The sequence below is a fragment of the Macrotis lagotis genome, chromosome X (assembly GCF_037893015.1).
Source record: "Macrotis lagotis isolate mMagLag1 chromosome X, bilby.v1.9.chrom.fasta, whole genome shotgun sequence".
Taxonomy (NCBI): domain Eukaryota; kingdom Metazoa; phylum Chordata; class Mammalia; order Peramelemorphia; family Peramelidae; genus Macrotis; species Macrotis lagotis.
In genome coordinates, this window is record NC_133666.1 from 31,650,432 (window position 1) to 31,674,077 (window position 23,646).

Consider the following 23,646-nt stretch of genomic DNA (forward strand, 5'->3'; position numbering starts at 1 on the left):
TTTTATTTTTTCCCATTACATGCATGTTTTCAACATTCATCTTTATTTAAGCTTTTGAGTTCCAAATTTTTCTACCATCTACCTTTTCCTCCTCCTTTCATATGGCAGTGTACAATCTGATAGTTATACATGGAAAATCATATTTAACATATTTCCATATTGGTCATATTGTGAAAGAAGAATTAGAACTAAAGAGAAAAAGCTACAATAAAGAAAGAAAAGAGATAAATGAAAATTTTAGAAGTATACATAGTCTGCTTTGCTCTGCATTCAAACTCCATGTTTTTTTCCTCTGGATGTGGATAGTTTTTCCATAACAAGTCTTTTAGAATTGCAGACAATTCTAAAATTCTTGTGATGGAAAATGTCATCCATACCCAAAGAGGGAATTTTGGAGTTTAAATGCAGATCAAAACTTTTTAGTATGATATCTTTTACAAGAAGATTAATATCAATCTTAAAAGACATTATTATAACAAACTAGGTGAACAAGGATAGTTTACCTGTCAGATCTAAGGGGAGCAGTTTATTACCAAGAAAGAGATATAGAGAATTATAAAAAAACAAACTGGATAATTTTGATTGCATTAAATTAAAAAGGTTTTGCACAGACAAAACCACTGTAACCAAAATCAAAATAAATGTAGTAAATTGGGAAACAACTCTTATAACTAGTTATTTCTGACAAAGGACACATTTCTGAACTATATATAGAGAACTGAGTCAAATTTATTTAAAAAAAGCTATTCCCCAACTGACAAATAGGCAAAGGATATGCAAAGGCAATTTTTAGAAATCAAAGTTATCTATAGTCATATGAAAAATTGCTCTAAATCATTACTGATTTGAGAAATGCAAATTAAAGCATTTCTGAGATACTACCTCACACCTCTTAGATTGGTCAATATTTCCAGAAAGGATAATCAATGTTGAAAGAGATGTGGGAAATCTGAGACACTAATGCATTTTTGGTGGAGCTGTGAACTGATCCAACATTTCTGGAGAGCAATTTGGAATTATAGCCAAGGGACAATAAAACTACATCCCCTTAGATCCAGCAATACCCCTACTGGGTTTATATTTTGAAGAGATCATGAAAAAAGGGTAAAAATCCCATGTGTACAAAAATATTCATAGCAACTCTGCTTGGAATGGCAAAGAATTGGAAATTGAGGGGATGGCCATCAATTTGGGGAATGGCTTAGCAAACTTTGGCATATATATATATATATATATATATATATATATATATATATATATATATATATATATTGGAATAATATTGTTCTATTAGAAACCAGGAGGGATGAGATTTTAGGGAAGCCTGGAAGGATTTGCATCAACTGATGCTGAGAGATGAGCAGAACCAGAAAAACACTGTACACCCTGACAGCAACATGGAGTGTTGATCAATCTTGATGGACTTGATCATTCCATCAGTGCAACAACCAGGAACAATTTTAGGGGTTCTGCAATGGAGAATATCATGTGTTTCCAGAGAAAGAACTATGGAGTTTAAACAACGACCAAAGATGATTATCTTTATTTTTTTTAAAAAGTTGTCATTATAATTTTGCTGTCTGTAATATTTTCTTACTTGAGGATCTGTTTTTTTTCTCTCAACATATTCAATTTTGATCTATGCATAAAATGGAAACAATGTAAAGACTATATCAGACTGCCTTCTGTTGGGGGGAAGGGAAAGGGGGGAATTGCAAAATTTAAAACCTTGCACAAAATGATTGGTATAAACTACTGTTGTCTATAATTGGAAAAAATATTTATATGATTTAAAAAGATTAATATGAATCCTTGTTAAGCATAATTACACATGTATAGCCTATATTAGGTTGTTTTCTGTTTTGTTTAGGTTTTTGCAAGGCAATTGGGTTAAGTGGCTTGCCTAAGGCCACACAGCTAGGAAATTATTAAGTGTCTGAGTTTGGATTTGAACTCAGGTCCTCCTGAGTACAAGGCTGGTGCTCTATCCACCGTGCCACCTAGCCGCCCATTAGATTGTTTTCTGTTAGAGGGAAGGAGGAAGGAAGAGAGGGAGGAAGAAAAATGTTAAAGTTAAAACCTGAGCAAAAAAAAATTGGTGCATGTTGTTGGAAAAATCCATAAATAAAAATATTTTTAAAAAAGAATTGTCTGGGGCAGAGCCAAGATTTCGACAAGAAAGGATGACTCTTAGGCGCTCTCTGATAAAACTTATAAACTAAGGACTCTAACTAAATTTCAAGAGACAGAACCCACAAAGGGACCCAGTGTGGTAGTTCTCCTACTCAAGGTAACCTGGAAAAGAGCAGAAAGGCTCTGCTCCCTGGGGGTTGGAGGGGCTGCCCACCTGAGGGGTGGCCCTCCAGAGCAAAAGAACTTCAGCCTCCCGCAGGCAGCCCCAGGGCACTGGGAGCCCCAGCTCACAGCAGCGGGGGAGTCTCCTGAGCTACAACCCAGGGAGCACCAGGCACAAAGTGGGGGAACAGCAGGGGGACCTCTGGCACACAGCAAGCAGCATGGTCTTTCAGTAGACCAGATCCGGAAACAGAAGCAAGTGGAGCCAGTAAGCAGGAGCCTCCAGGGCATGAACCCATTGAACCTAGGGAGTCGAGCGAAGAGAGAGAGACTGCAGAGCTCTGTCCTCTGCCCCTGGAACAGGACTCTGGGGCTCTGACCACATTCAGATCCTGATCTCAGTCTAGGCCCCCCCCCCATAGAACAGCAGGGGCCCCCTCCACCTCAGCCCCGTGGCAGAGGGGGGAGCATATGGTCATTCACAGACCAGGAGGGAGGACAGAGCCTCACACACTGAGACCCTTGTGGGAGTGTCCCAAAAGCTCAGGAAGCACCCCAAAAACAGGCGCCGGCTGGGAAAATGAGCAAGCAGAGAAAAAAGATGAAGACCATTGAGAAATACATTATGTATGATCCCAAGAAGGATCAATATACTCAGTCTGCAGATGAGGAAGCACAAGCTCCTGCATCTAAAGACTCCAAGAAAAACAGAAATTGGGCTCAGGCTATGACAGAGGTCAAAAAAGACTTTGAAAATCAAATGAGGGAGTTGGAAGAAAAACTGGGAAAAGAAAGGAGAGAGATGCAGGAAAAACATGAAAATGAAGTCAGTAGCCTAGTCAAGGAAATCCAAAAAAATGCTGAAGAAAATAGCATGCTAAAAACCAGCTTAGGTCAAATGGATAAAACAGTTCAAAAAGTTATTTAGGAGAAGAATGCTTTAAAAAGCAAAATTGGCCAGATGGAAAAAGAGATAAGAAAACTCTCTGAGGAGAAGAAATCCTTCAGACAAAGAATAGAATTCAGGGAGATTGATGAATTTTCCATAAATCAGGAATCAATACTTCAAAACCAAAAAAATGAAAAATTAGAAGAAAATGTGAAATATTTCATTGAAAAAACAACTGATATGGAAAACAGACTTAGGAAAGATAATTTAAAAATTATTGAACTACCTGAAAGTCATGATCAGGAAAAGAGCCTTGACATCATTTTCAAACAATTACTATAGGAAAATTGCCCTGATAGTCTAGAAGCAGAGGGCAAAATAGAAATGGAGAGAATCCACTGATCCACCAAGAAAGAGATCCCAAAAAACCAACCCCTAGGAATATTATAGCCAAGTTCCAGAACTGCCAAGTCAAAGAGAAAATATAAGTAGCCAGAAGGACACAGTTCAAATATTGTGGAGCTGCAGTCAGGATCACACAGGACTTAGCAGCAAGTACACTGGAAGCTCGTAGGGCTTGGAATATAATATACTGGAAGGCAAAAGAGCTTAGAATACAGCCAAGAATGAACTACCCAGCAAGGCTGAATGTCCTCTTCCAGGGAAAAAGATGGACTTTCAATGAAACAGGGGAATTTCAAATGTTCCTTTTGGAATGGTGAGAGATGAACAGAAGGTTTGATCTTCAAATGCAGGACTCAGGTGAAGCATAGAGAGTGGAGGAAAGGGGGAAAATATGAGGGACTTAATGACGAACTGCATGTATTCCTGCATAGAAAAATGACACTGATCATACTCATATGAACCTTCTCAGTTAATAGAGCAGGTAGAGGGAACTTTTATAGTTGAAGCACAGGAGAAAGCTGAATTCGAAGATAAAATATGGTGTAAAAATGGAGTCAATAGAATAAAAGGGAAATGTGATGGGAGAAAGAAAAAGGAGAGGGGGAATAGGCCAAGATATCTCTTATAATAAGATTTTTCTTTATTACAATGAGCTATTGCCATGATATGGAAGGGGGAGGCAAGGGGGAATGAGGGAAGCTTTGCTCTCATCAGAGGTGGCTAGGACAGGAAACAGCATATATACTCAATGGGGTATAGACATCTGGAGTAAAAAGGAGGGGGGAGCAGGGGGAAGGGGTGGGGATGTGAATAAAGGAGGAGAGGATGGACCATGGGGGGAGAGTGGTCAGATATAACACATTTTCTTTTTTACTTCCTGCAAGGGGCTGGGATTGGAAGGTCCTGTCCAGGACCATAGGGCCAGGTGGATGCTGGGCCTAAGGGGTGGTATGGGGGTTCAGGGCCTCTTGGCCCCAGGGCCTGGGATCTGTCTGCTGTGCCACTCAGCTACCCTACAGCAGAGTCAGTGAAAGGAGAGAGAAAATAGAGTAAATGGTAGTGGAGAAATACAAAAGGAGGGAGTTGGCAATCAGCAATAGCAATGTTGGAAAAATATGGAAGTAAAGTTTGCGATGGACTTACCATAAAGAATGTGATCCACCCACAACATAGTGGTTGGTGTTGGAACAAAGACTGAAGCACATTTTTTATTATTATTATTTGGGGGAGGGTGCAGGGAAAATGGGGCTGGGTGGCCTACCTGGAGACGCATAGCAGGGTGATCATTGGTTGTCTGAGGTTGGATTTGGACACGGGTGCTCCTGGCTGAAAGGCCAATGCTCTGTCTGCTACCCAGCCACCGCTATTATTATTACTATTTTATTTTATTTTGGGTCTTTTTTTTTTCTTTTTGGTTTTTACAGGGCAGTGGGGATCGGGTGGCTTGCATGTCACAAGGCTGGGTGATTGTTGGGTTTACGGGGCTGGATGTGGGCTCGGGTGCTCGTGGCTCCAGTGCTGGTGCTTCGTCCATTGCGCCACCTGGCCATACCTACAATTATTACTATTATTTTTCTTAATTTTAATTTTTTTCTCTCCCCTGTATTGCTCAAGCAAGTCTATACTTATGGGGGGGTATTTTGTTTACTCTTAAACAAGAATATTTTATTAATGTAAAAAAAACAATTGTACAAAATGAGAATTAAAAAAATAAAATAAAAAAAATAAAAAAAAAACTCAAAAAAAAAAAAAGAATTGTCCTTGATCAGTGAACTGTTGAGAAGAGATGAGTTCCAATATAGGTGACTATCTGACAATGTTACTGTTACTGTGTTAACAGTGTTCTCCTAGTTTTGCTCACTGCTTTCACAATCATTTCAGGGAAATATTTCCAGGTTTTCTGAAGGCTGGTTGGTTATGATTCCTTACAGAATAATTGTGTTCTATCATATTCATGTACCATAACTTGTTTGGTCATTCCTCAATTGATAAGCATCCCCTCAGTGTCCAATTCTTTGTCACCACAAAAAGAGCTGCTAAAAATATTTTTATGGGGACGGCTAGGTGGTGCAGTAGATAGCACACCGGTGCTGGAGTCAGGAGGACCTGAGTTCAAATCTTACCTGAGACACTTAATAATTACGTAGTTGTGTGACCTTGGGCAAGTCACTTAACCACATTTACTTTGAAAAAAACCGTATAAACATTTTTATATAAGTGGGTCACTGGTTAAGCCATTGTCTGTCTCAGATTCCTCAAGTATAAAATGGAAATAATAACTATATCTAACTCCTTAAAGTTGTGAGAATAAAATGACATCATAATTTTAAGGTGCTTAACAGAGTGCTAGTCGATACTATATGAATATTAGCTAGGATTATTATTGTTAAATATGACAACAACTTCTCAATGACTCTCCACTCTTAAATTGTTTTTTGGATTAGATCCTGGATTATAAGAATTAATTTAGGGAACTTGAGGAAACCATTTGCTAATGAAGATTGGTTCCTTCTCTGCAACTTATAGTCTTAAATAATTACCTGGAGTTTTGTGAAATTGTCGTGATCAGGATCATATAGTATATGCAAGAAATGGAATTGAATTCAAGTAAACCTGAACCTGAGAGCAGCCGTCTGACTACTGTGGTGGAGCTTCCCCTCCTCCATAACAATTCAGAAGAGCCAAGTGACACCATACTTGATAAGAAATCACTCATTCTGTTCGTAACCTGTGTCACTTCTCTACTGAAAGAAAAATATATTTTACTGATAGTAGAGTCAATCTGTCAGTCTACATGAAAGTATATGAGGTGTCCCAGAAAGAAAGATCAAAATAAAGCGATTTGTTTCACTGAGAGTTCTCGATTGGGAAGATGCCATGGACCCATAGAAAGATGAGCAATGTAAACGCAAGGTAATTTTTTGACAAGGAGGAGGACTACGAGTTCAGGGATCAGGAAAAGGCAAGAAAATGTTTCCTGAACTAATTTTTAAGGAAAATTGGGGTTCAGAGAGGTCAAACGTAAAAAGGAAGGCATAACGTCATTACGTCGGGGTGGCGTCTGTTGCGTCACAGTGGGGCGGCAGCCATCTTGCGCATGCCAAGCTGAGGTAGAAGTTGTCGGCCATTGGACTGTACGCAAGGTGGGAAGCAACGCTCCAGACCCTTACTCTTCTTGTGGTCGGTTTTCCCCTTGCTATTCTGACTTCATCAACCATCATGCCGGCGCTACCACTTCGAGTGGCAGTGGTATGCGCTAGTAACCAGAACCGAAGTATGGAGGCCCACAGAGTCCTTCAGCGACGCGGCTTCAGTGTCAGATCGTTTGGGACCGGGAGTCAAGTGAGAATTCCAGGTCCATCACCAGATAAGCCAAACGTTTACGACTTCCAAACAACGTATGACCAGATATACCAAGATCTCGTGAGAAAAGATGAACTATTCTATACCCACAATGGGCTCTTGCATATGCTTGATAGAAATAAGAGAATCAAGCCTAAGCCAGAAAGATTCCAGAATTGCACCGATGTCTTTGACCTCATTCTTACCTGTGAAGAGAGAGTCTATGACAGAGTGGTTGAAAGCTTGAATTCCAGAGAGCAAGAGAGTTGCCAGCCCGTTCACGTCATCAACGTAGAAATTAATGATAACGAAGAAGATGCCATTATAGGAGCCTTTCTCATTTGCGAGATCTGTCAGAGAATTCAATACACCAATGACATGGAGAACGAGATTGGAGATCTCTTGCAGGCCTTCGAGCTGAAAAACAGAAAGAAGTTCCTTCACACCGTCTGTTTCTACTGATCCCTACACTGGATTCCCAGTCAGCAAACTATTAAAGTACGTCAAGCTTTCTATTCCTTACCCTTTCCCCCTCTTCCCCTCCCCTCCCCTCTCTCCACCTCCTCCTCCCCATCTCCCCTCAGCCCCCCTTAAATGGAACGTAAACATCAAGTGTTATGACCATTCCTTCCTCCCCCACTCCTGTGCAGGTGCTTGCCTGTCCAAAGGACATCTTCAAAATTTTCTTTTGTTAATGATTTTTTCCTTCATGTTCTTTGTTTTTCCTTTCAGGTATTATTCCAGAAGAAGCCATTATTACTCAAGAAAACTGTATAGAAAAAACAAGAAACCTATGTAAAAGACATTGGGAAAAAAAATCCCCATTTTTTCTGCTCTTACTTTCTTCAAAAATAAGAAATCTATGTAAAAGACATTTGGGGGAAAAAATCCCCATTTTTTCTGCTCTTACTTTTCTTCATAAGTGTAAAATTAATAAAAATGAATATTATATTCTTTAAATCAAAAGGTTTAGTTTTCTTTTTTATTTTGTTTTTAGGTTTTTGCAAGGCAAACGGGGTTAAGTGGCTTGCCCAAGGCCACACAGCTAGGTAATTATTAAGTGTCTGAGACCGGATTTGAACCCAGGTACTTCTGACTCCAAGGCCAGTGCTTTATCCACTGCACCACCTAGCCACCCTGGTTTATAGTTTTCTAATTAAAATCTTTAGTTCTGCATTTTTCTTTTTTTATAAAGATTTTATTTATTTTCAGTTTTACAATTTTCCCCCTAATCTTACTTCCCTTTTTTCACCCCCCCCCCACAGAAGACAGTTTGCCAGTCTTTACTTTGTTTCCATGGTATACAGTGATCCAAGCTGAATTTAATAGCAAAAAATCACATCCTCCAGAAACAAAGTATAAGAGATAGCAAGATCAGATAATAAGATAATCAGTTTTTTCTTTTTTTTTTAGGTTTTTCAAGGCAAATGGGGTTAAGTGGTTTGCCTAAGGCCACACAACTAAGTAATTACTAAGTGTTTGAGAGCAGATTTGAACCCAGGTACTCCTGACTCCAGGGCCCGTGCTTTATCCACTGCACCACCTAGCTGCCCCAGGTTTTTTCTTAATTAAAGGTAATTGTCCTTGGTCTTTGTTCAAACTCCACAATTCTTTCTCTGGATACAAGATGGTATTCTCTCTTGCAGACAGCCCCAAATTATCCCTGATTGTTGCACTGATGAAATGAGCAAGTCCATCAAAGCTGATTATCATCCCCATGTTGCTATTAGGGTATACAGTGTTTTTCTGATTCTGCTCATCTCACTCAGGATCAGTTCATGCAAAACCCTCCAGGTTTCCCTGAATTCCCATTCCCTCCTGGTTTCTAACAGAACAACAGTGTTCCATGACATACATATACCACAGTTTGTCAAGCCATTCCCCAATTGAAGAACATTTACTTGATTTCCAATTCTTTACCACCACAAACAGGGGTGCTATGAATATTTTTGTACAAGGGATGCTTTTACCCTTTTTCATCATCTCTTCAAGGGATCGACCCAGTAGTGGTATAGCTGGATCAAAGGATGTACACATTTTTGTTGCCCTTTGGACATAGTTCCAAATTGCTCTCCAGAAAGGCTGGATGACTTCACAGCCAACAGGGTATTACTGTTCCAGATTTCCCACATCCCTTTGAACAATGATAATTGTTCTTTCTGGTCATATTGGCCAATCTGAGAGGTGTGATGTCATACCTCAGAGAAACTTTAATTTGCATTTCTCTAGTAAGTAATGATTCAGAGCAATTTTTCATATGACTATGGATTTCTTTGATCTCCTCATCTGAAAATTGCCTTTGCATATCCTTTGACCATTTCTGTTGTGCTTTTTTCTTTACTGTATTTGTCCACAGAATACAAAGATCTGAATCAAAATAGTATGAAGTTGGAATTTTCCTCTGCATTCACAACAAAAGGGTTAATTGCTCCCTTGTTCTGAAGCCAGAATCAGACACTTTGCATTAAGCAAAGTCTAGATTCATGATAAGCTCTGGAAAAGGAAACTTGACAATGACTAGGCAGTGCTACCATTGTGATTGGCCATGGTCAATCAGAGGGTCATCTCCAGGGACCCTGGCCCTCCTTACATTGCCTACCTCTTCATTCATAAACCTTTTTCTCCATTATATAAATATTTTATTTTTTCCAATTATATATATAATATATATTATATATAGAATTTTATATACAATCATATATAATTTCCATATATAATTATATAATATATAATTTTCCAATTATATACACAATGATATATAATGATACTTTCTGCCAATCATTTTATATATTATTATTATTGAAATATACTATTCATAATTATAATTTTCATTCATAAATCTTTTTCTCCATTATAGAAATGTTTTTCCAATTATATATAATATATATGATTTTCATATATAATTATATGTAATTTTCCAATTATATATAATAATATATATAATGGTAGTTTCTGCCAATCATCCTTATTTTGAATTTTACAATTGTTCTCCAATTTCACTTCCCTCCCCCCACCCCCCACAGAAGGCAGTCCGATAGTCTTTACATTGTTTGCAATGTAAACACTGACCAAAATTGAATGTGTTGAGAGAGAAAAATAAAAAAGTAAATAAAATATAATAATATGGCATAATAATAATATAAATAAAATATAATAAATAATGAAATAATGAAATATAAGAGATAGCAAAATTACATAATAAGATACCTTTTCTAAAAAATTAAAAGTTATAATCTTTTGTCTTTGTTTAAATTTCAGTTTTTTCTTTGGATACAGATGATATTCTACATCACAAATACCCTAAAATTGTCCCTGATTGTTGCACTGGTGAAATAAGCAAGTCCATAAAGACCCATCATATTTTTTGCAGGTTTTTGAGTTTTACAATTTTTTTCTCCCTCCCTCCCTTCCCTGTCCCCTCCCCCCCAACAGAAAGCAATCTAATATAGTCTTTACAATTCCATCTATGATATGCATAGATCAAAATTGAGTGTTTTGGGAGAGAAGAAAGAATCCAAAAGGAACAATGAAAACATTAGAGATAACAAAATTACATAATATATAAGACAACTTTTAAAAATTGAAAATAATAAACTTTGGTCTTTGTACAAATGCCATAGTTCCTTCTCTGAATACAGATGGCGTTCTCCTTCACAGATCCCCTAAAATTGTCCCTTTTAATTGCACTGATGGAGTGAGGAAGTCATTATCACCCCATGTTGTTGTTAAGATATATAATGTTCTTTTGATTCTGCTCACTTCACTCAGCATCAGTTCACGTAAGTCTTTCCAGGCTTGTCTGAAATCCCATCCCTCATGATTTCTTATACAACAATAGTGTTCCATCACATACATATACCACAATTTATTCAGCCATTGCTTCAGTTTCCAAGTCTTTGCCACTACAAACAGTGCTGCTATGAATATTTTTGTACATGTGGGGTTTTTACTCTTTTAAAAAATCTCCTCAGGATACAGACCCAGTACTGGTATTGCTGGACCAAAGGGTATGCAGATTTTTATTGGTCTTTGGGCATAATTTCAAATTGCTCTCCAGAAAGGTTCACTCAGAGGCAGCTACATGGTATAGTGAATAAAGTATCAGCCTTAGAATCAAGAAGATCTGAGTTCAAATCCGACCTCAGACACTTAATCATGACCTAGCTGTGTGGCCTTAGGCAAGCCACTTAACCCATTGTCTTGCAAAAAAAGAGAAGGAATTGAGTTTAAGAAAGGGAAGGAATTGTGAGGGAGATCTGGATGGTTTGGGGGATTGTGAAAAAGACTAGAGATTGAATTTAGAGATGAAGAATCTGGAAAGACTTGAGAAACTCAAGCAGGAGAAAATGGAGAACAGAAGTCGAAGAAAACATGTTAGAGCTTAAAGAGAAAGACTTGATTTGAAGAAGAAAGAATAAAGCAGAACGACCTGAAGAAAAGGAGGACCAGAAGGAAAAGACATTGAGAAAGGGAGGGAGGAGGAGAAACAGTAGTAGGACTAAGAAGAGGAAGAAGTTGGTAAGAGAAGGTAAGTAAGATTATGAAGTCTTGGGCAAGAAATTGAAAACCTTAAGGACACACGCAGAATTTTCATTACTGTTGTCAAAGGTGAAGGCTTTAAAAAAAGGGCAGATTTGGGAAATGAACAACTGGATAAAATAATGTTATCTGAGAATAGGCTATGGATTTCTGTATACAGTTTAAAATACATAGAAATAAAAGTCTCCTGGTCAAGGATGGGAGTACACCTAACAAGGGTTGGCAAGAAATCATTTGTATTTTTTTTGTAGTAGCAGAAAAAAACTGAAAAGGGACGGCTAGGTGGTGCAGTGGATAGAGCACAGGCCCTGGAGTCAGGAGTACATGAGTTCAAATCCAGCCTCAGACATACTTAATAATTACCTAGCTGTGTGGCCTTGGGCAAGCCACTTAACCCTATAATCTTGCAAAAACCTAAAAAAACTGAAAACAAAGTGTATGCCCACTAATTAGGAAATAGCTGAATAAAGTTTTTCCTTGGGAAATTTTCCCTTTTTTAAATATCCTATCTTCATCATCTCATCAGCTCTCTGGTGTTCAATTATCTTCTCCATGAAGTTGGTGCCTAAATCTACATATCCACCTCTTTGGTGAGCACCACTCACACATCACCAGCTGCCTGCTGGATATCTCCACCTTAATGTCCTACAATTCAAACTAAAATTATCTCCTCAACTTCTCACCCCTTGTTCAGTTGTGTCCAACATTCTGTGACCCCATATGAGGTTTTCTTGGCAAAGATATAGGAGAGGTTTGTTTTTTCCTTCCCAGTTTGTTTTACAGATGAGGAAACTGAGGTAAACAAAGTTTAAGTGACTTGCCTGAGGTCACACAGCTAATGAGTGTCTGAGATCTGATTTGAACTCAGTTCTATCCATTGGCCCACCTAGTTGTCCTCTTCCTGCATCCTAACTTACCCCTTTTCCTACCTTCTGTGTTTCTATCAAGGGTGCCATTTTCCTTCCAGTCACTCAGCTTCAACAAACATTTATTAAGTTACGAGTATCTACTTATATTTCAGGCATTGTGCTGGATTCTGGGAGTACAAAGAAATAGGGGAAAGTTCTCTGCCCTCAAGAAAGATACTTTCTGGGGTAGTGGATAGAGCACGGGCCCTAGAGTCAGGAGGACCCGAGTTCAAATTTGACCTCAGATTCTTAATAATTACCTAGCTTGTGTGGCCTTGGGCAAGCCACTTATCCTGTTGCCTGGCAAAACAAACAAAACCTAAAATAAAAAAAGAAAGATACATTCCAAATGAAGTAGGCAGTATTTAAATAACTAGGTACATAATTATTTATACAAAAATATGAACAGAGGAACTTGTAGGATCCTAACTTTTCTAGGATCTAGTGACACTTTGGCAGTCTGGTGAAGTCTAGGTACTCCTCAGAATCATGTTTTTCTATAATAAAATAAAATACAAAAGGAAACAAAATACAAGGAAACCAATCATGTGGAGTCTCCCATTCTGCCCACCCCTTCATCCCACCCTTTTGACTGGAGGCTTTGCCTCACACTTAAAAATTGAGAACATTTGCAAAAAGTTCCCTCAAATACTCTCCTCTTCATCATCTTCCTCTTTACCTCCTTCTCCCCTACCTGGGATGTTTTTCTTGCTCACCTCCACCTCTTAGAAGTTTTGGCTTCCTTTAGGATTCAGCTGGAATGCCCCCTCGCCCTGGACATTTACTTCTTTCCTGGTCCTCTATACCTGTGATCTTCCTCTGATTGGTCAGTCCCTCCTCAAACCTCCTGACCAAACTTGTTTTCATTCCTTTCTGAACTCCACTCTTGACTGTTTGGATTTCTTCAAAGTGCTTTCTCCTTCCTCCCTCTTATTTTATCTTGCTCTGATTTTTTTTTGGTGGAATTTAGGCAGAAACAGACCTGAGCCAGGTTATCACCCTACTATTATTCATTTCTATTGAATATTCTGCAGACTCCTCCAAGTGTGTTTCAGTGAACCTGTAGCTATGGGAACAGATTTAGAGCCTTTGGACCCACCTCCCACTATGTATTTCCTCCCAGCTGATCGTCCCCAACATTTGTGGCATGGACAAAAGTTTGGACTTTGATGGGGGTGATGATTGTGAGGAGGAAAGAGTGGTAGAGAAGAAGGAAGAGGAGGAAAATGAGGAAGAAGAGGAACTGGTTGCTGCCAAGGGATGAAAATCTTGAGGGAAGTGACAACTCCATCTGTTAAAAGGAAAAATGGGAAAGTTTGATGAGTACCCTAAATTTTGAGAGCAGATTTCAGCAGTTTTAGAGAGAGAATAGATTGGATCCCATAAATTAAAATTCTCTAGGAAAAGGTATCCCAGGAGAAAGGACAAACTCTCAAGAATTAAATCCTGAATTTCCAGAGGAGTGATTTCAATGAGGAGGAAATGTGGAAGCTGCCAAAAGAGACCAATGTGAATGCCTAGGGCTTCCATCAAACCAACTTGGATTGTTAAAGACATGTAAATGAGAGCAAGGGCAGCTAAGAGAGGATCGATACAAAAGCATGGTGTGGTCCTATAAGAATAACACCAGGGCCACCAAAGCTCAGAATGAAGAGAAGATAGTGGGGAAAGATAATGACAACAAAAGTGAGGTTTGTTAAAACTAAATTGAGGAAAAGAAGATCAAAGAAGGGACAGAACAATTTCCTAGGATAGATAGGAAATCATGATAGACAGCAGAGAGAATGCAGACCTATTTAACTTTTATTTTGTTTCTATTTTCTCTGCCAGAGAAAACAATCTTTGTATTGGAAAAGACAGAATAAAAATAGATAAAGGAAGTCAAAACCCAAGGTCTGTGGGTGTACTGGATGTATAGACTTTGTTTAGACTCTGGAGGTCTTTATTGGCAACATGGGGTCCCTATTCATATATTTTACCCCTCAGGGTTCTAGGAGTATCCTAGAGAATATCTAAACATATCAGCTCAAGCAACCATTCTGGTGTGTTCTCCCCAACATAAATCACCATTATAGTTAGTACCTCTCTTATATCATTAATTGAGCCTGTGGTAAGTGTTCCAGGATCATTTAACCCAATTAACATCAATTAGTTTTTATACAGGAGTATTTACCAAGAAGTTATACTAAGATAAGAAATTACAGAACATTTTGACAGCACCACCCATGAGTGCCATCTCCTCCAAATCACTTTGGTCATTTGGGAAAATGGGTTCAAACTTAAAACAGTTGCTAAAAAGCCCCCAAAGTCACATCTAAATATAGAATAGCCAATAAACAAAATCACTCCTTTGCTTGCAGAAGCTGATGCCTGGGCTCCTGGGTCATCAATTCACTGCTGCTCTGGATCAAGCAAACTGTATCTAGAAATTGTGTCGGTGAACCAGAATGGACTGCCAGCAAACTTTGGTTATGGGTTCTAGTTACTAGACTTCCAATGACTCATTGTCCCAGCCTCTCCAATGACCAAGATCACTACCATCTCCAATTCTATCTCCCATAAACACTGTTAGGGATAGACACAACAAAGATAAAAATGCTAGTAGGGTCATGAATGCATGGACTACACAGCAAGAAACCAGTAAGAAAACAACATTTTACTAAATATCTACTATGTGTAAGTACCATGTAAGTTCTTTAACCAATGTTTATCTCATTTGAGTCTCACAACAACCCTGGAAACCTGATGGCTGTTATTATCACCATTTTACAGTAGAAGAAACTGAGACAACAGAGGCAAAGTAACTTGCCCAGGGTTGCCCAGCCAGGAAGTATCCGAGGCCGGATTTGACCTCAAGTCTTTCTGACTCCAGAGTCATTGTTCTATCCATCTATCTACTTTCTTCCAGGAGCAGGCTCACCAACTACACATACTCCCATGAGCCTTCATTCTTGTTCAGGTACAGGTTGGACTGGCTAGCCTCTGAGTTCCCTTTTACCTCTGAAGTGCTACCTTCTGTCTTGTGATGCCAATCTTTCCACTAGAACACAATAAACTAAGCTCTATCCCAAGGAAAGACAGATTGAACCCAGGAAAACTTTGACTGTGATTTCCTATAACTAAATTAGAGGTGTACTGAGTTAACTTTTAATTCTTCAGATGTGGATGTCTCAGACCAGCAGATGAGTCACTGTGTGGGAGAGCAGAAGATTCTAGAAAAAGCTTTGCCGTCGCACTCATCAAACCATATCTCTGCCAACTGTGAACCCTTCCGCTGGGCTTTCTTAGTGCCTGCTCTACTCAAGGATATAGCAATTACATCTAACTACCAGAGTCCTGGGGAAAAACACTTTCAAAGACAGAATATGTTTTTTTAAAAATGGGACACTTGTCCTCCATTACTGCGTACACCTCTTTGGGCTGTAAAAATACAGGGAAATTGCTTTCTTCCTCCCTGCTACATATGCATCTCTTCTCCTTGCCTCTGATTGCCAAATATAATGTTCCAGAAGTAAACAGAGGACTGAATGAGACTGAGAATCCTAACCAGTGTTCCCTTTAATTGCTTCAGGTTGTAAGCAGACAGTCACATTTCCTCAGCAATTCCCCCTCAGGGGGGAAATGGAGCCCCAAAAGGGGAGGCTGGAAACACCAAAGAACACCAAGGTTTGTTCTGTTTTCCCTCAGTCATCCTTTGATAAACAGAATCTGAGCTCAAAGGGATGGCTGTCCAGCCCACACACACACAGCTTAGTGAGAAGGTTACTATCCCGCTGTATGATGAAAGTCAACACTGCCTCGTGTGCCCTCATCACCCCTTCCCTGGACTCCGGCAATAGCCTACTAATTAGTCTCCCTGCTTTTCGTCTTCTTTCTCTGATCTCTCCTGCCCCAGGTGCCAGACCAATAGTCCTAAAAGACCAATCTGACCATGCTACTGCCTCATTCAGAAAGTCAGTGCTGTCTCTTTTCTCTAAGATAAAATACAAAATCATCAGCCTGGCAGGTCTGGTCCTCCTCAACCTGGCTCTTGTATACTTTGCCAGACTGACTGAATGTGATTTCCCTTCACAAATTCTTTGTATTGGTCATACTGGCCTACTGGTTGTTCCCAGGCAACCCCATTCCAGTCCTCCTGTCTTTCACTTTTGCCCATGGTTCCCCTGGGTCTGGAATGATCTCCTTCCTATTGATCTCTTAGATTTCTTTCATGTTGAGCTCAGGGACCAAGGGAAACCTTTTCTGATTCCCCCTAATTTATAGTATGCTACCCCCTCCAATAACCTTCTATTTCCTTACTTATGTACACACTGATGCACAAAATAGCTTGCAAACTTCTTGATACTAGGCAGTCTTGTTTTTTGTCATTTCTCCCCAGTGTCTAAACTAGGAACTGGAACTGGAACTGACTAGGTGGCATTTCTTAAGGGCATTGTGCTAGGTGCTGGACTTGGGATAAAAAGGCAGAAAGAGAGAATCCCTATCATCAAAGAGCTCCAAAACTATTGGGTAGGATGCTGGTGGAAGGGGTGTGTATTTTATGGTTTATTAATAGGTTCCTGTGAGTCCTTCACATTTTCTATAGAAGAGACTGCCCTGTACTCAATATATGTAAAGTTACCCTGAGTACTTGCATAGGATCTTCAAAGGCTTTTATCCTTATCTGGGAAGATCTAGACAGAATATCCTCTGAAGGAAGTAGCTGATGGTAAAGTGAGTAGAGTTCCAGACCTGTGGTCAGGAAGGCCTGAGTTTCAATCTGGCCTCAGATACTTATTAGCTGTGTGACCCTGGGCAAGTCCCTTCACCTTTGTCTGCCTGTTTCCTCAACTATAAAATAGAGATAGCACCATTCCTACCTCTCAGGGTTGTTGTGCAGCTCAAATGATATCATAATTGCTATTGTTTTTAAGGTGCTTTGTACAATGTAGTACACAGTAGGTGCTATCTAATTGTTTATTCCATTCCATCCCCTCTTTCCTTCCCCCAAATCTATTCTGGATGAGGGTATAATGAGCCAAAGAGAAATTATCATTCTGGGTCAGCCCTTAAAATGGTCCTTGCCCCATGTTTAGGATAAGTAATGTATTTTGTTGGTTTGTTTGTTTGTTTTATGGGGCAATGGAGTTAAATGATTTGCCCAAGGTCACACAGTAAGTCTTAAGTGACTGAGGTCACATTTGAACTAAGATCCTCCTGACTCCAGGGCTAGTGTTCTACCATACCACCTAACTGCCCCACAAGTCATGCTTAACAGAAAGGAAATTCTAGTATACATCCAAACATCTGGTCTATTACTTCTCTTTGTTAAATTTGTGATGTTTTCTGAACTCCTAAAAGATTCATAGGATCATAGAATCATAAATCTTGGGTTGGAAGGTACCTTGGATTTCACTTAAAGTTCCTCCTTTGAGAGACAAGAATACTGAGACCCTCTGAAAGGGAAGTGATTTGCCCAGGATCACATCAGGGCATGGCTTCAAGGTCAGTAAGATAAATTCATCACTCTACTAAACCATGGTACAGTTCATCACTTCTGTTTCCTCTCACCACTGAACCTCACTCAGGGATTCTTAGTATCTTTCTTCCCTTGTGTGCCTTCATTTTTTTTAATACTCGGTCTTCTAAATATGTAACTTCAATTGATCAACTTTATTTGATTCTTTTGGAATGAGGAATGTCCTTTCTATATTCGTATATTCCTGCTGTAACTATCATCTCCTCAAGTATCAATGACACCTAATACAGACAAAATGGGCTCCTTGTGTTAGGATCTTTAGTTTATCTTGTTTGTAACTCATACTTTTGTTTTTACTTACAGACATGGGAAACCATGAGTTTTCTTGCTGTTTTTTTCAGATATTATCTCTTATGACTTATTGGTCCTTTCTTTTGTCCTTCTTCCTTTGTTCTGGTTCCTCCTGTCCATGAGACCAAGTTTGGCAGTTCTATCTGTCTTGTGATACCAATCCAGGCCTCTTTCCTTTCCTTTCCTTTTTCAATTTTAAGCACACTTGATCAGATCCACAAGTCTACAAGAAAAACCACATCTTTGCCATTCCTCAAGAGATGTACTCTTCCCTGGCTGAGAGCCCATCATGCCTATATTTTTAAGCCATGATCCAGAAATCAATCTTCTTAGCCAGCTGTTCACTTCTCAAATCTGTCTTTCTCTTTTTAATCCTCTATTTTTCAGTCAGAAATAGGGATGAAAACACCACCTGTGACCCTCAGATCTTTAGGTTTTTTTTGCCCAAGACTTCCTAATCCTTAGTCATGTTTTCTACATTCCCTCTGGTACTATCCTCACATGAATCACAACAAGTGAATAGTAATCAACAGGTTGGACAATTCTTGAGAGAGTTTCTGCCATATCCCAAATACATGCGTTGGCAAGACGGTAGACCTCTTGACTATTTCTATTTGGTTGACATCTGCCTCAGTAACCCTCAGGAGGAAGCTAGCAATCACCACCTCTGCTTTTCTGCTTTTTACCTGAGTAGCTGCTCCCTTCTCAAAGAGTCCAGTAGATTGTACCTCCTGCATTCTCCACAGAAAACTCATTCTTGTTCATCTGGTTTGTGTTTTCTTCTTCCCTTCCCTTTTTGGGTCATGCTCTTTAACCTTCCAATCTTCTGAAATGTTCTTTATATTATCCTCTATGTGTATTCATATTTATTTCCTTTTTTCTATACTCCTCTCCTACCCCACCCCGAACAGTTCATCATTGTCAATAATCTGGAAAGTAGATTCTCTTTTCCAAGGCAGAGCTCACCTTGCAATCCATAAACACATCAGTCTTAGCACTGTTAGAAACACAAACAAATAATGCTTTCTGTAGGACAGATAATTCTCCTTGCTCTTCTAGTCTTGCTTGAGGTTAATTTTTCATTTCTTTCTCTTTAGCGGTTCTTTTGGTTAACCCTTGTGGCTACCTGCTGTGGCCAGTTGTCTTTTTGTCACAACTGAAATGGGAGTGTGTGTGTGTGTGTGTGTGTGTGTGTGTGTGTGTATGTTGGGGAGGTCAACAAGGTTGCAATTTAATTCAGTAAATATTTATTAAATACCTACTATAGGCAAAACATCATCCTGTATACTGAGACTACAAAGATGCAAATGGTTTAGTCCCTTGTCCTAAAGGAACTTAGATTCTACAATAGAGATAGGACATGACTTCATTTATTTGGACAGTTTCTTACGTTTTCTCAGTTATGCTCACTGACAGCACATTATCATCAGACTTTATAGCAAACAGAGCTTGATCCACAAGCAGAAACCTCATAAATTCAATCAAGCCATTTGCTCTCTCTTCACTATTGATTTCAGAGGGTGATGACAAGTAGATGAATTGGATTTGAGTGAGGGGGTGCTAAGTCACCAGCCTCACTTTCTACTGCAGAGCTATCTGGGTCTAGTAGCCAGATATGGATCAGGATGCCTAGAGATGGCCCTGGATGAGAGGCAATCAGGGTGAAGTGATTTGTCCAAGCTCACACAGCTGGTAAGTGCTAAGTATCTGAGGCTGGATTCGAACTCCCATCCTCCTGACTCAAAGAACAGTGAGTGCTCTATCCACTGCACCACCTAGCTGCCCTGTTTCTTGAATGAATTAATGGAGACTCTCTTCCTGCTGGTTCTGCCTCCCATCCAAGGCAAAGCCATCAATAGGAACAGTCACTGGCTAAGAGCCTTACATGAATCAGGATGAATAACTTCTTTGGTCAGAAGGGAAAGGGGAAATGGGCAAAGAAGACAACACTGTGATCAAAAGGTTCCTACCCAGGGAGGGACCAGAAGGGTCAGAATAGTCATACAAAAGCAGCAATCTGTGTCATTGATCTGAGGGGGCCTTAAGGAAAGAATAGTATATGGGTTAAGGTAGAACTTGAGGTGCTGTTACCCTTGATGCATAAACACTAAGAGCTAATAGGAAAAGGCTCTGAAAGTGCAATCAAGGGGACAGCTGTGATATAGAATCACAGCCCAATCCTCTGTGCCTAAGACCTCAGACCATTTAGAGTATAGTCCAACTCACCAGATTTTCTCCAACTGAAGAGAAACTCAGAGATACACAGGAAAAGACATCCAGGTAACCAGTTTCCAACATCTTAAGGTTGATCACCATGTGTTCTTTGCTGGTTCAGTGTTTGGCACACAGTAGATGTTTAATAAGTGTCTATTAACCAACTTGTCTTTGCTTTCATCCTTGGAGTTGCCAGTTTAGGGAGTGCCAGCCCAAAGACTTTTAGACTATCTTTGGTTTTTTTTTCCTAGTCACTTACAGTCAACTTCATGGTGAGAGAATGGTGGGTGTCTTGGTAAGGACAGCAGCTGCTACCTTCCTACCCCCTGTAGTTCAGCTACCTTGAATCCCTGATTATGGTGTTGAGTAAAGAGGCATGAATCAGTGGTCAGGATAAAGAGCTTGATATTGGATAATAGCAAGTATCTGTGTTCCATACAGTTTCTATAATTTACAGCATCATTTCCTAAGGGTACCCGTCTGTTTTTTTAAGCCCAACTGTGTGACTGTTAGCTCTGCTCCTCTAATACAAACAGTTCCTCTTCTTCCTGCTTCACTGGCAGAATTATTCTTTAAAGAAAGGGTTTTTTTCCCTAAGCAGTGGCAGACAATCTGTAATCAGAATCAATGTCAAAAGTTTTCTTGCTACTTTCTATAGTTCAATATTCATTCTATGCACGCACACAGATACTCCCACGATCAAAAACCAAAGTCCCAGGTCTAACTTCTCAACAGCCATAATTCCCTTCACACTCCATCGGTGATGACTCACATGCCCTCTCTCTAGCCCAGGACTGAGGATAATCGTGGACAGCAGCCACTTTCTAAAGAAGGCCTGGATCTATTATTGAAGAGTGGTTCAGAGCAAGCCCCTTCCCCTTGCTAGGTCTCAGTTTCTTCTTTTGTAAAATAGAGGGACTGGATTTGATAAGTTCAAAATTCCTTTCCATTTCTGACTTTCTCTGATTCTCTGTCTTGAAATATCTCTATATCCACTGTACATATTTCATTTGGCAGAAAATATATCTGGTTTGGGTTTGCTCAACCCTTCATATGTTGTTGCTGCTCAATTAATGCCTATTAATATTATTCAGAAGTAAAAGCATCAAAAACTATCTCTGCTTCACATTTATTTTTAAGTATTTTTTTCTTTTTAGACTTCTGAACTCTATCCTTTCTGTCCAATGGCAGAACAATAAGAGGTGGCCCAGGATGCAGTGGATGACCTTGCTGTCTGACCAAGCAATCCATAGCACCTACATAAGCTGCCTTCATGGCTTACTGGGACAAATTGTTCTCATCTTCCCATTCCACTAGAAGTCTTCTTATACTTGAGGAAGTCATCCCCTTCACTCATTGATGAATTTGAGGCCTAACAGATATGCTCAACATGGTTTAGCCTATCTGCTGAGATGGTTTACCAGAGCCTTTGCTACAGCTTTTTGGAGCCACAAGTGAGAATTGGGTGTAAGATGGATACCAAGGGTAGATAAACAGCCCTCATACCAGAGATGATAGTCCTTCCTGAACATCCCATATACCCCAATGGTTCCCCATGTCTAGAATGTGCTTTCACCTTATAGAATCCTTAACCATGTCCAAAGAACAATCCAAGTACAAGCACCAGCATGAGATATTTCCTAATTTTCTGTGTCCCTCTCTAATTTACATTTCCTCCCATCTGAAATTGCTTTGCATTTCTTCATATGTATTGAATAGGTTCTCACCTGTGTACATGATGTAGGGACAGCTAAGTGGTGAAAGAGAAGACTGGGCCTGGAGCTAGAAAGACTTCTCTTCCTAAGTTTGAATCTGACTTCAGATATTTACTAGCCATGTGACCCTGGGCAAGTCTACTTCACCCTGTTTGCCTCAGTTTTCTCATTTGTAAAATGAACTGGAGAAGGAAATGGCAAACCATTCCATTATTCTTTTTTGGTTTTTGGTTTTTGCAAGGCAGTGAAGTTAAGTGCCTTGTTTGGACCCAACATTACACAGCTAGGTAATTATTCAATTTCTGAGGTTGGATTTGAACTCAGGTCCTCCTGACTCCAGGGCTGGTGCTTTATCCTCTGCATCACCAAGCTGCTCTCATTTCAGTATTTTTACCAAGAAAACCTCAAATGGTGTCACATATAGTTGGAAACAACTGATAAACAACTAAACAACAAGAACAACAGATGACATCTGATGTCCCATTGTCACATTTTATGATCCCATAAGCCTCTTATCCACTTTACCATGAACACATCGTTTAGAGAAGGATGCAACTAAGGAAAGGCACTTGACAGAGTCATCAGGAGCATCAAACCTCAGAGTGATGCTCCAAGAAAGCTCTCAGTGATCTGGGAGAGGGTCTAGTCACTAAAGAGAATGAACAAAGTGTAGGCTCCTTGGTGGGCTCTTATTAAAACTGTCCTGACTTTGTAACAAGCATTTATTAACCATCTTCTTGGTGCTCTCTTCAGCCCTATAGGTAAAAGAAGTTCTGAAGAAGCAGATTTTGGCTCCATGCCAGGAAAAGCTTCCTAATAGTTAGAACTGATCTAAAGGGGAATTGGCTTTCTCAGTAGATAAGGAATTTCCCATAAGGGGAAGTAAGGTGTCCCAGGAAGCCACTGGACCTAAAGATCTGAGTTCAAATCAAGCCCCAGATTCTAGCTCTGTGACCCTGGACAAATCCTTTAAGTCTGCCTCAGTTTTCCCATCTGTAAAGTATGAGTAATACTATTTCCCAAGGTGGTTGTTATGAGGATCAGATGAAATGATATTTGTAAAATACTTAGCACAGTCTATTTTCTTCCTTCCTTCCATTCCTGGAAGACTTCAAGTAGGGATTGGATGATTATTTTAAGGGAAGTTACAGAAGGCATTCCTGTTCAGGTAGAGGTTAGCCTAGATAACTTTGAACTCCTTTCTGAGGCTGAGAATTCTTGTTTCTTTGCAGTGCCCTGTACTAGGCAGTGGGTCACAAAGTTACATAAGGCTGTCCTTATGGTTGCTATGGCCTAGTAGGGGACATAAGACATGGATCCAGGTGAATTTGATAAAAATGATACAGAAGCAAAACACAGCATCATAAGGAGGAATTCTAGTACCAGGGACAGTGACAGGTGACAGACAGAGGGATTGCAGTGGATGATGATCATCCCACTATGGAGGGTGTGACCTCTCATCTAGAAAGTTAGGCCTTAGCTCCTGGGGGAATTTGGGTGGGAGATCAAAGGCTCTCGGAAGAGATGTCT

At 39.7% G+C, this 23,646-nt stretch overlaps 1 pseudogene; it reads left to right on the forward strand.

Annotated features, from left to right (window-relative positions):
- The first annotated feature begins 6,694 nt into the window (after positions 1 to 6,694).
- Positions 6,695 to 7,408, forward strand: LOC141498380 (RNA polymerase II subunit A C-terminal domain phosphatase SSU72 pseudogene; annotated as a pseudogene).
- Positions 7,409 to 23,646: the final 16,238 nt, after the last annotated feature.